The sequence below is a fragment of the Neofelis nebulosa genome, chromosome 10 (assembly GCF_028018385.1).
Source record: "Neofelis nebulosa isolate mNeoNeb1 chromosome 10, mNeoNeb1.pri, whole genome shotgun sequence".
Classification (NCBI taxonomy): domain Eukaryota; kingdom Metazoa; phylum Chordata; class Mammalia; order Carnivora; family Felidae; genus Neofelis; species Neofelis nebulosa.
In genome coordinates this window covers 67,703,060-67,715,158 of record NC_080791.1, presented here as the reverse complement: position 1 = coordinate 67,715,158, position 12,099 = coordinate 67,703,060, and the positions used below count along the sequence as shown (strand labels likewise).

The 12,099-nt window shown below is 48.2% G+C and overlaps 1 long non-coding RNA gene across 1 annotated transcript; it reads right to left on the bottom strand.

Annotated features, from left to right (window-relative positions):
- Positions 1-6,903: 6,903 nt before the first annotated feature.
- LOC131488724 (uncharacterized) lies at positions 6,904-10,480 on the bottom strand. Its single transcript, XR_009250264.1, has 2 exons — positions 10,171-10,480; positions 6,904-7,233 (listed from the first exon to the last, which is right to left on the bottom strand). It is a non-coding gene; the product is annotated as an uncharacterized LOC131488724 (long non-coding RNA).
- Positions 10,481-12,099: the final 1,619 nt, after the last annotated feature.

Sequence of the window (12,099 nt, the reverse complement as noted above, 5' to 3'; positions counted from 1 at the left end):
TGAAGCTGTACGGGCTGCTTCTCGGAAGTGCTTCCCTTGTATGCACAGGGAATGATCACAGTAAGTTACAAACTCTCCTCCTCTCACAGGACACTGCTCTTCTGAAATGTACCTGGCCCTTCAGTAAAACCTTCCCATGCTTCCATCCTGATCCAGCCTGGCAAAGACTGGTGAGCCAAAGACCAGGGGAGGACACCTAACTGCTCCCCAACCATCTGGGGACGATTTGGGGGCAAGAGGGCTGGAAAGGCACTGTCCCCCACTTTGTTAGTATGTGTGAGCTAAGCTCCAGTAACAAGCAATCCCAGATCTCAGTGGTTTAACATAGCCTGATGTGTGACAAGTGACTCTCCTGGATACCTCCACCTCCAAGCAAGTGTTGAGGATTGAATTCCTTTCATCATGGGCCCCACCCAGCTGGAAAACTTTGCTTCCAACTAGGTGGAGGGGAAAAAAGGGAGAAAGTGTGGGCAAATGTACACACGTAGAGTTTTAAGGCCAGGACTGAAAGTGGCATATATTTGCCTACAACCCATAAGTTAGAACCCAGTCTGAGGTTGCAGACTGCAGGGGAGATTGTGAAATATGATATTCCTATGTCCCCACGCTAGCACTGTCTATGCCACACCCCATTTGTGACTACTGGGCAAAAGTATTGCTAGTTAAAGCCAGCAGAAGAAGGACCTGAAGAAAAAAACCCTAGATTAGTTAGCACTGCTCCAAATGTGCACGACGTAATGAATTCCAGGCTCAAAGTCATAGCGAGGAGGCATGTTATCATACCTGAAGTCTGTCCCGATTATATTTTGTCTGGAATTTCAAAGGCTATGTGGGAGCTTTGGCTCAAGTGCTAATCTAAGATCATCCAAAAATAGCCTTCTCAGACCTGATATTCCATTAGCTGTTGGTCCAGAAAGCTACCTAGCCCAAACTTGGGAGAAACTTGAGGGAGTATATCCTAGAGAAGAAAGGTAGGTTTCAATTTACTCTGCATTTATGGCAGTAAATAGCCAAATCCTCAGAAAGCCAAGAACATACATAGGCTTTTTGAGATTAAAGCAATCTACCTCTACCTGATTCCTGCTTAGCCCAATCAAGTTCATCTTCACTACTGAAACTGATGCCTTTAACACTTGGTAGGACCCTCTCATCCTAGAAAGATGCTGCTCTGGGGACTAGTCCCCCCACTCCACCCATGCCAAGAAATCCTCCAGCCTGAGCACACTAGAGCTACCAGATTCTGGCTATAACTAGCAGAAGCAATCCCATAATGCTCAATCATAGTGGCATCTCTGAAAGCTCTTGGGCAATACAAGATGAGTCTTGGAACCATCTCTCAGGGGAGAGAATGAGGGAAAAATGTATTTCGTGACTTCTATCTCCAACTGGCCAAAATTTCATCTTACGGGGGACTAACTCACTTGCACTTTGGTATTTCCCCTTGTGGGATGCAGAGTGGGGCTTTACACGGGCATCAACAGAGAACTCCCAGCATAGGAGGCACATGGTACATGCACATAGCTGAGGTGAGAAACTATCAAGACGTACCTGTGGGAAATCAGCCAACGCCCATGCAGAACCGGCCACCGCAACAAGAGAAAGGCAATGCTGAAAAGTGTTCGCATAAGAGCTTTTGATCCACAGGAACTCAATCAATGGTATCTATTGTTGTTATTATCATTGTGAGCTAGCTGCGTGCAGACACCAATCCTTAAACATGGATGGGCCTCTTTCCTAGAGCCTGGTGCTCTGAAATTTGACCTTGGGCCAGATACAAGCTGTCTCTTACAGACTTGGGCTGACTCATACCCCAACTTCAAGGGCCTACTCTAATTGGAAGCCCAGTAAACGCTAAGGGGGCTGGGGCTCCTGATGTTGCTATACTAAGCACCCCCCCCCCCTCAAGAGACCAAGGGGGATTTCCAGTAAGATGAGCTCTGCCCTGCTACTCTGACAAGCTGTGTCAGACTTCCAGGAATTGTACTTGTGTAACTTTGTCTGAAGCAGCATGGTTAAGAAATGCAATTAGCTGCTAAAAGCATAGATTGCAAGTGAGATGGGCCGATCCCTGGGAGACCATCAGTCAAGAAGTGGACAAAGGCATCCTTAGTCCACAGTGTTTATGCCTCTATTTCTTGATAGAGTTGGCTCATTTGCTCCCACTGTGGGCACAGCATGAAAATTTAACTCTAAAGAAATGGGTCCAAAATGGTGAGTGAGGATATCATTGCCCATCCTTATGGAGCAGGACTCCATATATTTTGTTTGCTTGTTTTTGAGGGTAGCTGGTGATTAGACATAAGGGGAGAAAGGATAGGGAAGGAGTGAAGCTTGACATGATAAGCTCACTGTACTGCCAGGTACAGAGGGTTGGAAGATACCACCACACATCTGTGCCCTTGAGTCCTTGAGGCAAACGTGGTTGAAATGACCCATTGGATGTCACGGTAATAGGGTGTGGGCATCACTCAGAGACTTAGGTTCAGGCTTTGCTGCCAGAGGGCAAGCAATGAAGCCCATGACCCACTGCCCACAGAAACATGCCTGCTGACCAGCAATTGTCCGTCTTGGCTTGAGTGGGTCCTAATATATACTGTCAGTGGTTATTGTGAGTGCAGTAGCTAGAGTTCTGGCTCAGGAATTTGCCTTTAAGTCCTGGCTGTGCCTTTACCAGATTTATTTGATCTCCTTGTGCCTTTGTCTTATCATATGTCAAATGGAAAGAATGATTATACATCTCTCATACAGAGCCTCTAACGAGAGGCTCAGCATCTTCTTGGGGGGATTATAGATCTCTCACAATATAGTTATGAGATTTAAATAAGATAATATAGAGAGAGTGCATGAAAGAGTGGCTAGCATATGAAAGGCCCTCAAAAAAATTAGCTATTATTATTGCTGACATTTATTGAGTTAGCTTATGGACATAACAATGACCTAGACAGTATGTTAGGTGTATAACACATTTATCCTATGATCTCTATAATATTAATATCCCGCTGAAGAAACTAAGATATAGAGAGGGACTTCTCCAAAGCCACCCAGCTGATATCTTCAGGAGGTTTCTTTTTTTTTTTTTTACTTTTTTTTTTAAGTTCATTTATTTACTTTAAGAGAGAAAGTAAGTGGGGGAGGGGCAGAGAGAGGGTGAGAGAGAGAATCCCAAGCAGGCTCCAAACTGTCTGCCCAGAGCCCAATGCAGGGCTCAAAATCACAAACCATGAGATCATGACCTGAGCTGAAATCAAGAGTTGGACACTCAACTGACTGAGCCACCCGGGCACCCCATCAAGAGGTTTCTTTTTGTTGTTGTTTTTAATGTTGTATTTATTGGCGGGGGGGGGGGGGGGCGGCAGAGAGAGGGAGACAGAAGATCTGAAGCAGGCACTGACAGCAGAAAGCCCAGTGTCGGGATCCAACTCACAAACTGTGAGATCATGACCTGAGCCGAAGTTGGACACTGTACCTACTGAGCCACCCAGGCACCCCATTCAGGAAGTTTTTTAAGCAAATATCTTTTCCTTGTCTGGATACCTGCTATATCCTGTGTAATATCTGCATGATGACGCCTACTGTAAAGATCTGTTTACCACTTTGTCTTTCTCTAAGTCATTAGCAAACTATAGTCCTTGAGTAACCTTGGTTTTTTAAGTAAAGTTTTATTGGAACACAGTCGTGCCCATTTATTTCCATATTGCCTATGGTTGCTTTCATGCTACAATGGCAGAGTTGAATAACTGCACAAGACCATATGGTCCACAAAGCTGAAAATATTTACTAGCTGGCCCTCTATAGAAAATGTTTGTTAACCCCTGAATTAGACTATGAGCTCCTTGAGGTAGGACTCACGTCTTCCATCTCTGACCCACTCATCTTCCCTAAATAAGTGCTGAATGAGGGCTGAATGTGTGGCGGACAGAAGCTGAAGTGTCAGGATCTGAGCTCCACCTAGATCCTGGGAAGCCCCTCTGTGATGCTGTCACCTGCATTGGTCCTCACAGGTGACCCTGAGCCAGGGCCGACAGCAGGCCCCCACGTGATCACCCCAGCACCACTCACAGCCCCTCTAATGAGAGGCTCAGCATCTTCTTGGAAGGAAAGCCCTCTTAAATCCTCACTGTGAAATGGAAAAGATGCCACTGGAGATGTTTGGAGAGCCATACCTCCACTCCTTTTTGCCTACTACTCCTGCCCCTGGCTTTGGTGCTGTGTCTTTCCTCAGAGCATTCATGAATTGAATCAGAATTCACCCTCCTGCCTGAGGCAGGCTGTCCCACAGTGACCACTCCAGCCTCTTGTTGGAAAACAACAACACACGAAAAAAATAGCTACCATTTATTGAACTCCGGCTCTGCCAGGCACAGGGCCATATATTTTATACAGTCAACACCAGTTCTTAGAACAGCACTGAGAGACAAAGTGGGTTTTATCATCCCCATTTAAAGATGAGGAATCTGAGGGGCGCCTGGGTGGCTCTGTTGGTTAAGCGTCCGACTTCAGCTCAGGTCATGATCTCGCAGTCTGCAGGTTCGAGCCCCGCATCGGGCTCTGTGCTGACCGCTCAGAGCCTGGAGCCTGTCTCAGATTCTGTGTCTCCCTCTCTCTCTGACCCTCCCCCATTCATACTCTGTCTCTCTCTGTCTCAAAAATAAATAAACATTAAAAAAAAAAAAAAAAAAAAAAAAAAGATGAGGAAACTGAGCCTCCAGAAGGATGAAGCCATCTGCCCAAGGTCACATAACCAGTAAGTACTGGAGGTGAAATGAAAACCCACTATTTCCTCTGTTCTCATGCCCATGACCTGCTTCCCCAGTGACTGTAACCCAGCAACTGGAACAGTGCTGAAACTGCATTCCATGATCTTTGAATCAAGTATTTTAGCTGCATCCACACTAGTGATCCAGCCTGGTTCATGACACATGAGGGTGTCATTTATGAGTGATGCATTCACTGTTCACTTGCCCTGCACCAGGCTCTAGGCTGGATACTCCAAACACAGAGGTAGACAGCACAGCTTTACCTCTCAAGGGTATCACTGCTTAGTAAAGGAAAGGAGAGGGAGAAGCCAGAAACCAGCACCACAGGGATGCCACTGGGTTGGAGGGAGGCGGGGGAGTGGGCGGGGCTCCTAGTGGGCGTGGATTCACGGTGGGCGGGTCTCTGGGGACTCCACCCACCTCCTTAGCTCTCCTTGACCTCTTACATATGTTGTGGTTCCATGTAAGAGTCCCTTTTGCCAAGTTTGAAAACTTCAGCCCAGAGAAATGAACAAAGCATGAAGAACAAAGTGCTGATGCCATCACCGTCTGAAAAACAGGCTTTTCCCAAAAATCACATTCTCTCAGAAGTTCATAGAGACCAACTCCTAAATACATTCCTGGAGCGTTTTTCATCTGGGAGGACAATTAACCTTTGCAATTAGCTTCATCAACAGGAACTTAGTATCAAATATGTGGTCGCTTAGCAACAAGGAAGCAGCCGCCAGCGGGATTGCAGTGTCTTTGTTCCTGAGGTCTCATGGGGCTGCAGGCTGAGGAAACGCTGAGCTGGATTTCTAGACTCTGCAAAGCTCTTTGCCCAAAATTACTGACCACCCAAGACCCTGCTGTCTGTGACATCCGGGTCTGGGGAGCCTGACTGGAACCCAGTCTCTCGGCAGTGATGGAGGAAGGAGAAGGCTCCAGCCTCCGGTGGGCTCATGGGCATCATCTGAGCCTCCAAGAAGGCCCGGCGAGGACGTGTTGGTCTGCTTCAGCCGTTAGAGCCCAGCTGCCTGGGAAGGCCAGGCATGCTGACTACCTGCTGCCCGGTCACGTGTCTTCTTTCTAATTGCCACAGGGCCCTCCTCATCTCCCGATTAAATCTCTTGCCCAGATGTACCCAGTAGGTGGAGCAGGATTTGGTCCCCAATCTCCCGCTCTTTCTGCATCCTGGCCTGCCAGGTTGTACTCCTTTCCTGGGCCTACGCTTCAATATTGTACCAGATGAGTCTCTCTGGTCCCTCCCAGCTTGGTGTGTCTACATCTTCCTTCCCAAACTCAGAGGTCAATGTAGGCTTCGGAGGCATTGGCTTGGACCTCTCTGTTCCCTCACATCCCTCGCCATGCTTCCCAGAAAGAAGAATCCTAATCCCTTCTGAGTCTCAGATTCCAAACCAAGAAGTGGTTAAGATTATGTGGGGGGAAATAGCAAGGGCTTTCCAATCAGCAAACCTGGATTCAGATCCTGCCTCTAATATTTACCAGCTGGGTCACTTGGGGGACGTAACCTCTCCATATTCCCTTCCTCTCATCTGTGAAGCACTGATAATAAGTACCTCAAAAGGATGCTGCGACAACTGTAGGGGAAGCCTGGCCTGGGATGGGTGCTCAAGAAACAAAAATACAAAACAAAAAAAGCAAAACAAAAACCACTCCCAGACTGCTTTAATTCCTCCGTCTTCCCCAGTTCCTGTGGGGAGCTCCAAGACTTTTGTCTCTACGTCATTTCCCTCAGAAGGACTTCCCATTCTAACGTGAACCAGAGAAGTTTTAGATCAGGTGACTGCCGAAGCCGTCTCAGAGTGTGTACTTACAAACCCGAACAAGTACCTTGAAGGAAACGTCCTCCTTTCCTACGGAGATAAAAGTAATTTAAGGCAGACAGATCTTGTTTGAATTCGGACTCCCTCAAACAATAGTTTTGTGACCTGGGCAGACGCTTCCCTTTGCTCAGCTTCTGTGTCATCCTCAAATGTCACACATGGAGGAACGCCATACTTCCTCGTGGGGTTCTGTGGGAACTAAATCCAAAAACTGATGTGAGGGAGCCCATCCCAGGGCCTGGCCTGAGGCTCACAGGAGGTATTCAGGTGCCATTGCGGGGTGTGAAGACACTTGACAAACACTGTCCTTATCACGCCTGTTGTGGATGTCCTTTGAAATCCTTACTGTTTATTTTTACCAAATTAGGCATATCTACACTGTTTCAGCAGCAGCTTTAGGAAACCGCATACCTGCTTCTACCTTCGAATAAATACACAGAAAAAAGTGATTGCAGTCCCATTGCCTTTGGCTCTGGGAAAGTGCTGCATATGCATGAAATGGCAGCTCGAGTTTTAGAAATGCTCTTTGGAACTTCCAGACTGCCTGCCCTCCGCAGCGCTCCCGCTCCCGTATGCTAATCTCCCCGGTCTGCCCGGCCATCAGCTTGCCCGGTTTGAAACTTTGCTGGCCATTCAGGATGTACAAGAGTCTGTAAAACAAAGCTCATCAAGATAAACAGTTACCCTATGATCCAGCAATTCCCTCCACCACAGGTATAGACCCAAGAGAATTGAAAGTATGTCCACACACAAACTTGTTCATAAATGTTCATAGCAGCATTATTCACAATGGCTAGAAAGTGCAAAAAAGAAAACCCCAAATGTCTATTAATTAATGTATAAACAAAATGTGCCATATCCATATTATATTGGTTTCCTATTACTGCTGTAACAAATTACCAGAAATTTCCAGAACAATACAAATTTATTATCTTACTGTTTTGGAGGCTGAAAGCCCTTAACTGGTTTCACTGGCTAGAGGCAGGACTTGTGCCTTCTAGAGGTTATGAAGGAGGAATCTCTTTCCTTGCCTTTGGTGCTTCCAGTGGCCACTGGATATTCCTTGGCTTGAAGCCCCTCCCTCCATCTTCAAAGAGCAACACAGCAATCCTGCTTTTATCCTTATCCTTATCATAATCCAGGATAATCTTCCCATCTCAAATCCTTAGTTAGTCACATCTGCAAAATCCCTTTTGCCATATAAGATCACATTCCAGGGATGGGCCACGGATGTCTTTGGGAGTCATTACTCAGCCTACTGTACAATAGAATATTATCCAGCCACGGAAAGGAATGGTTTACTGATACATGCTACAACACGGACGAAACTGGAAACATCAGGCTAAGTGGAAAAGTGACACAGAAGGCCCCAAAATATCTGATTCCATTTATATAAAATGTCCAGCATAAACAAACTAATGGAGACAAAAGTAGATTAGTGATTGCCAGGGGCTGGAGGGAGGGGCAATGGGAAGTGACTGTTAGTGGGTATATGTAGTTTCTTTGGGGGGGGGGGGTGATAAAAATGTTCTGGAATCAGATAGTGGCTGGTGATGGTACAACTTTATGAATATACTAAAACCACTAAATTGTACACTTTAAAAGGATGAATTTATGATATGTGAATTATATCTCAATAAAAAATAAGTGCATTAGAAGAAACTTCATCATGCATCAACATTACCTATAAGTAATAAAAGTGAAAATATACTTTTTAAATCAAATTGTGGTCTGAGTTGTATTTAAATAAAGTGCTTTCCACCAAATTGTTCAATGCAACTGTATGTCCCCCTGGGAGACAGTCTAGTGTGGTGGTTGAGGGGGGACCCTGGAATCAGGCTTGGTGCCCAAGTTCAAGCCCTGGCTCTGCCCCTTACTAGCTGTGTCACTGAGTCTCAGTTTTCTCATCTGCACAGTGGGGATAATACAAGTACTTGCCCTCAGAGTTGTAAGTATTCAATAAAATAATCCACGTAAAGCTCAGCACATAGTAAGTGCTCGACACACACAAGCTATTGCATTTATTACCCCCACCTCTGCTCTGCCCAGCAGTGGGGAGAAGGAGTGAGATTCTGGCTGACCTAATGGGATCCAAACATCCTCTTTGAGTCTCAGGTTGTCAGTGGGAATTAGAAGGCATCAGAAAGCTTCTGGGGTGCCTGGGTGGCTCAGTTGGTTAAGCGTCCAACTCTTGGTTTCGGCTCAGGTCATGATCTTATGGTTCATGAGTCTGAGCCCCACCTCAGGCTCCACGCTGGCAGTTCAGAGCCTACTTTGGATTCTCTCTCTCCCTCTCTCTCTCTGCCCCTCCCCTGCTCACATTCTCTCTTTCTCAAAATATAAAATTTTTTTTTAAGTTAAAAAAACAAGAGAAGGCATCAGGATGCTTCAAAGGGTAAAAAAAGAAATGAGCTGGTTTGGGGAAGCTTGGTACTCACGCATGCATGTATCCATTTAGTTGCTCATTCCTTCTGTCACTGTTCGTTTACAGACACTGATTGAGAGCCGACTGCATGCATATCTGGCCCCGTGATCCTGCCGGAGACAGACTCCCATGGAATGCACTATCACTGCAGAAGACAGATAAAACTCAGGGCAATAAGATATACCAGGCCCTGTGCTGGAAGTTTATACAGACCCCAGGGTGGGCAAGTGCACGGGGTGAGTGGATGAGAGGACAAAAAGGACAGAGTGGTTAGTCCTAAGGTGGCGAGGAGAGGCAAGGAAAGACTTCATAGAGGAGGTCTAGATACACCACTAGACTAGGCATTCTTGAGCGTGTGCTCACACGTGTGTATATGCATGTGTGTCTGAGTGTGTGTACATAGGCAGTGGGTGACAGATAAAAGAGAGACAGGATAGAGTGCATAAGTAAAGAAGTTGCATTCTTGGCATGAGTAAACACCCAAAGATATGAGGCTGCCTGGATTTTTGAGGACGTATTGGTAGTTCCTGCAGGCAGTGGCTTGGCTGGAAAGAAGTCAGCTGTGCTAAGAGAAAGGCAACCAAAATAGTTTAGGGAGACAGGGAGTGAGCTGATTGGATTTGCTTTTAAGAAGGTCTTGCTGGGTGTGGTGTGAGAAAAGCCTGGAAACCACCGTTGGGAGACTGTGGCACTGATTAAGCTTTGGGTGCTGGGGACCTGAGCCCCGGCAGGGGTGGAGAAGGACAGGGAGGATCCATTCCCATCCCTACTGAACACCAGCATCCAGCCCTGAGTACAGACAGGCAGGCAAACGGTCGCTCCCCTAAAGGCACCGGCACCCCAAAACCACACCAGTGGACACATTGGAGGGTATGATGATTACTTTCAGGTGTCAGCTTGGCTGGGCTACATCACCCAGTGGTTCAATCAAACACTAATCTAGGTGTGGCCCTGAAGGTATTTGTAGACGGGGTAAACTTCTACAATCAGTGGACTTGAAGTAAAGGCGATTACCCTCCATAATGTGGCTAGACCTCATTCAATCAGCTGAAGGCCTCACAAGCAAAAACAGGTTTCCTGGAAAAGAAACCTGTTTATCTGGAGAAAACGGACCGATACAAAGGTTGGTTACCCGCTCCTTACAAGGCTCTAGAATCCAGACTTTCTCTGGAGTCCTGCCTGAAGTTGGTGGTGGCTTGTGCTGGTCCCAAGTGAGGAACGATTGTCAGTCACAGATCCCTGGTTGGGAGACACATGAGGCACTGGCCTCCTCCTCTCCTCAGCACATCCCCTCACCACACCGCCGCCTCCTGAGGCTCAGCCCACCCACCGACCACCCCAGGTCAGGAGGAGGTCCGGCTCGGCATCAGCAGCCTAGCGCCGGGTCCTTCTGACCGTCTGCCACCTCTTCTCTAGCCAGTCCTCCCCTCTGTCCCTTGTAGCCAGGCTCCAATGATGGAGGTGCTGCTTCAGTTCCTGTCTGGTGTTTCAGAGTTCTAGAACTAGAATCGAGCCTTGCTCCCCTTACCCGCCCCCCCTTTGCCAGGCCCCAAGAGTCATGCCCCTGGTTTCCAGGATCTGTGACTGGGGTCCTGCTACCTTCTCAGAGGCATTCTTAACCCTGGGCTCCCCACTCAATGTCCACTGCCTAACCCATCACCAAGCATTTGACCATGTGTGAGTCCATCTGGCCGTGGGCCTTGGTCACCCTTGGGCTGGTGTGTCCCACCCTGCCTGAGCCCTGGGCCGGGCCCAGGAGGGCATAGCCCCAGGAGGGCATAGCCGCTGCCAGCCCCAGCTGACATGGGCACAGTCACAGCCATTAAGCGGCAGCCAGAGGTGTCCTAAAACTGCCCTCCTTGGGTGAAGGTTGATTTTATTTCCCACAGTGATTCCCAAATTTAATGTGCCTCTGAACCCCCTGGGGATCTTACAAAGCAGATTCGGATTCCATAGCTGGGGTTGAGAGTCTGCATTTATTTATTTTTTAAATGTTTGTTTATTTTGAGAGAGAGAGTGTGTGTGAGCATGCACGTGCTGGGGAGGGGCAGAGACAGAGGGAGAGAGAGAATCCCAAGCTGGTTCCACACTGTCAGTGCAGAGCCTGACTCAGGACTCCACCTCACAAATCATGAGATCATGACCTGAGCCGAAAGCAAGATTTGAACGCTTGACCGACTGAGCCAGCCAGGCACCCCTGCATTTCTAGCAAGCTCCCTGGTGATGTCAGTTTTGCTGGCCCATGGGCCACACTTTGAATAGCAAAGCTCTGGAGCCGAAGTTCTCAGCACTGGCTATACATCATAATCACCTGGAGAGCTTTGAAAAATACTTAGCCCAGACTCTGCTTCAGATCAATTAGTCAGAACCTGACTAGCAGAAGTGGGCGACAAGGGGCTGGGCATTGAAAAACAGCTTTGGAGTCTTGTTCATGTTAATTATTGACCAAGGACATACTGAGGGCCTGATTCTGCCCATGTCTCTACATTCGGGCCTGATCCTGCCCATGTCTCTACATTCAGCCCAGAAGCATCTGGGGTGGAGGCTTCCTTTGGTCCCAAAATGCCACACTGTGGAGGGGACAGGAGAGTGGGCGGTCACAGCAGCAGCTGCCACCCCCGCCCCTCCCTACAGCTGCCAGCAGCTCCCCGCCTTGATCTGCACCCCCTCCCACATTCCTGACACAGGCTGCTTCAGAGCCTGCAGAGACAGCTTGAGCAAGGAGCTGGGGTTGCAGAACCCTCCCACAACTCTCCAGCAGAGGCCGTGAGGGGCAGATGCTGCTCCCCAGTTGAGACTTCCTGACTCCCAGCCAAGTGTGTGTGGGCTCCCTGGACACCCAGCAGATGGCCTCTGTGCTGACTGTGCCCATGTCAGCTGGGGCTGGCAGCGGCTATGCCCTCCTGGGGCTATGCCCTCCTGGGCCCGGCCCAGGGCTCAGGCAGGGTGGGACACACCAGCCCAAGGGTGGCCAAGGCCCACGGCCAGATGGACTCACACATGGTCAAATGCTTGATGATGGGTTAGGCAGTGGACATTGAGTGGGGAGCCCAGGGTTAGGGGTGCCTCTGAGAAGGTAGCAGGACTCCAG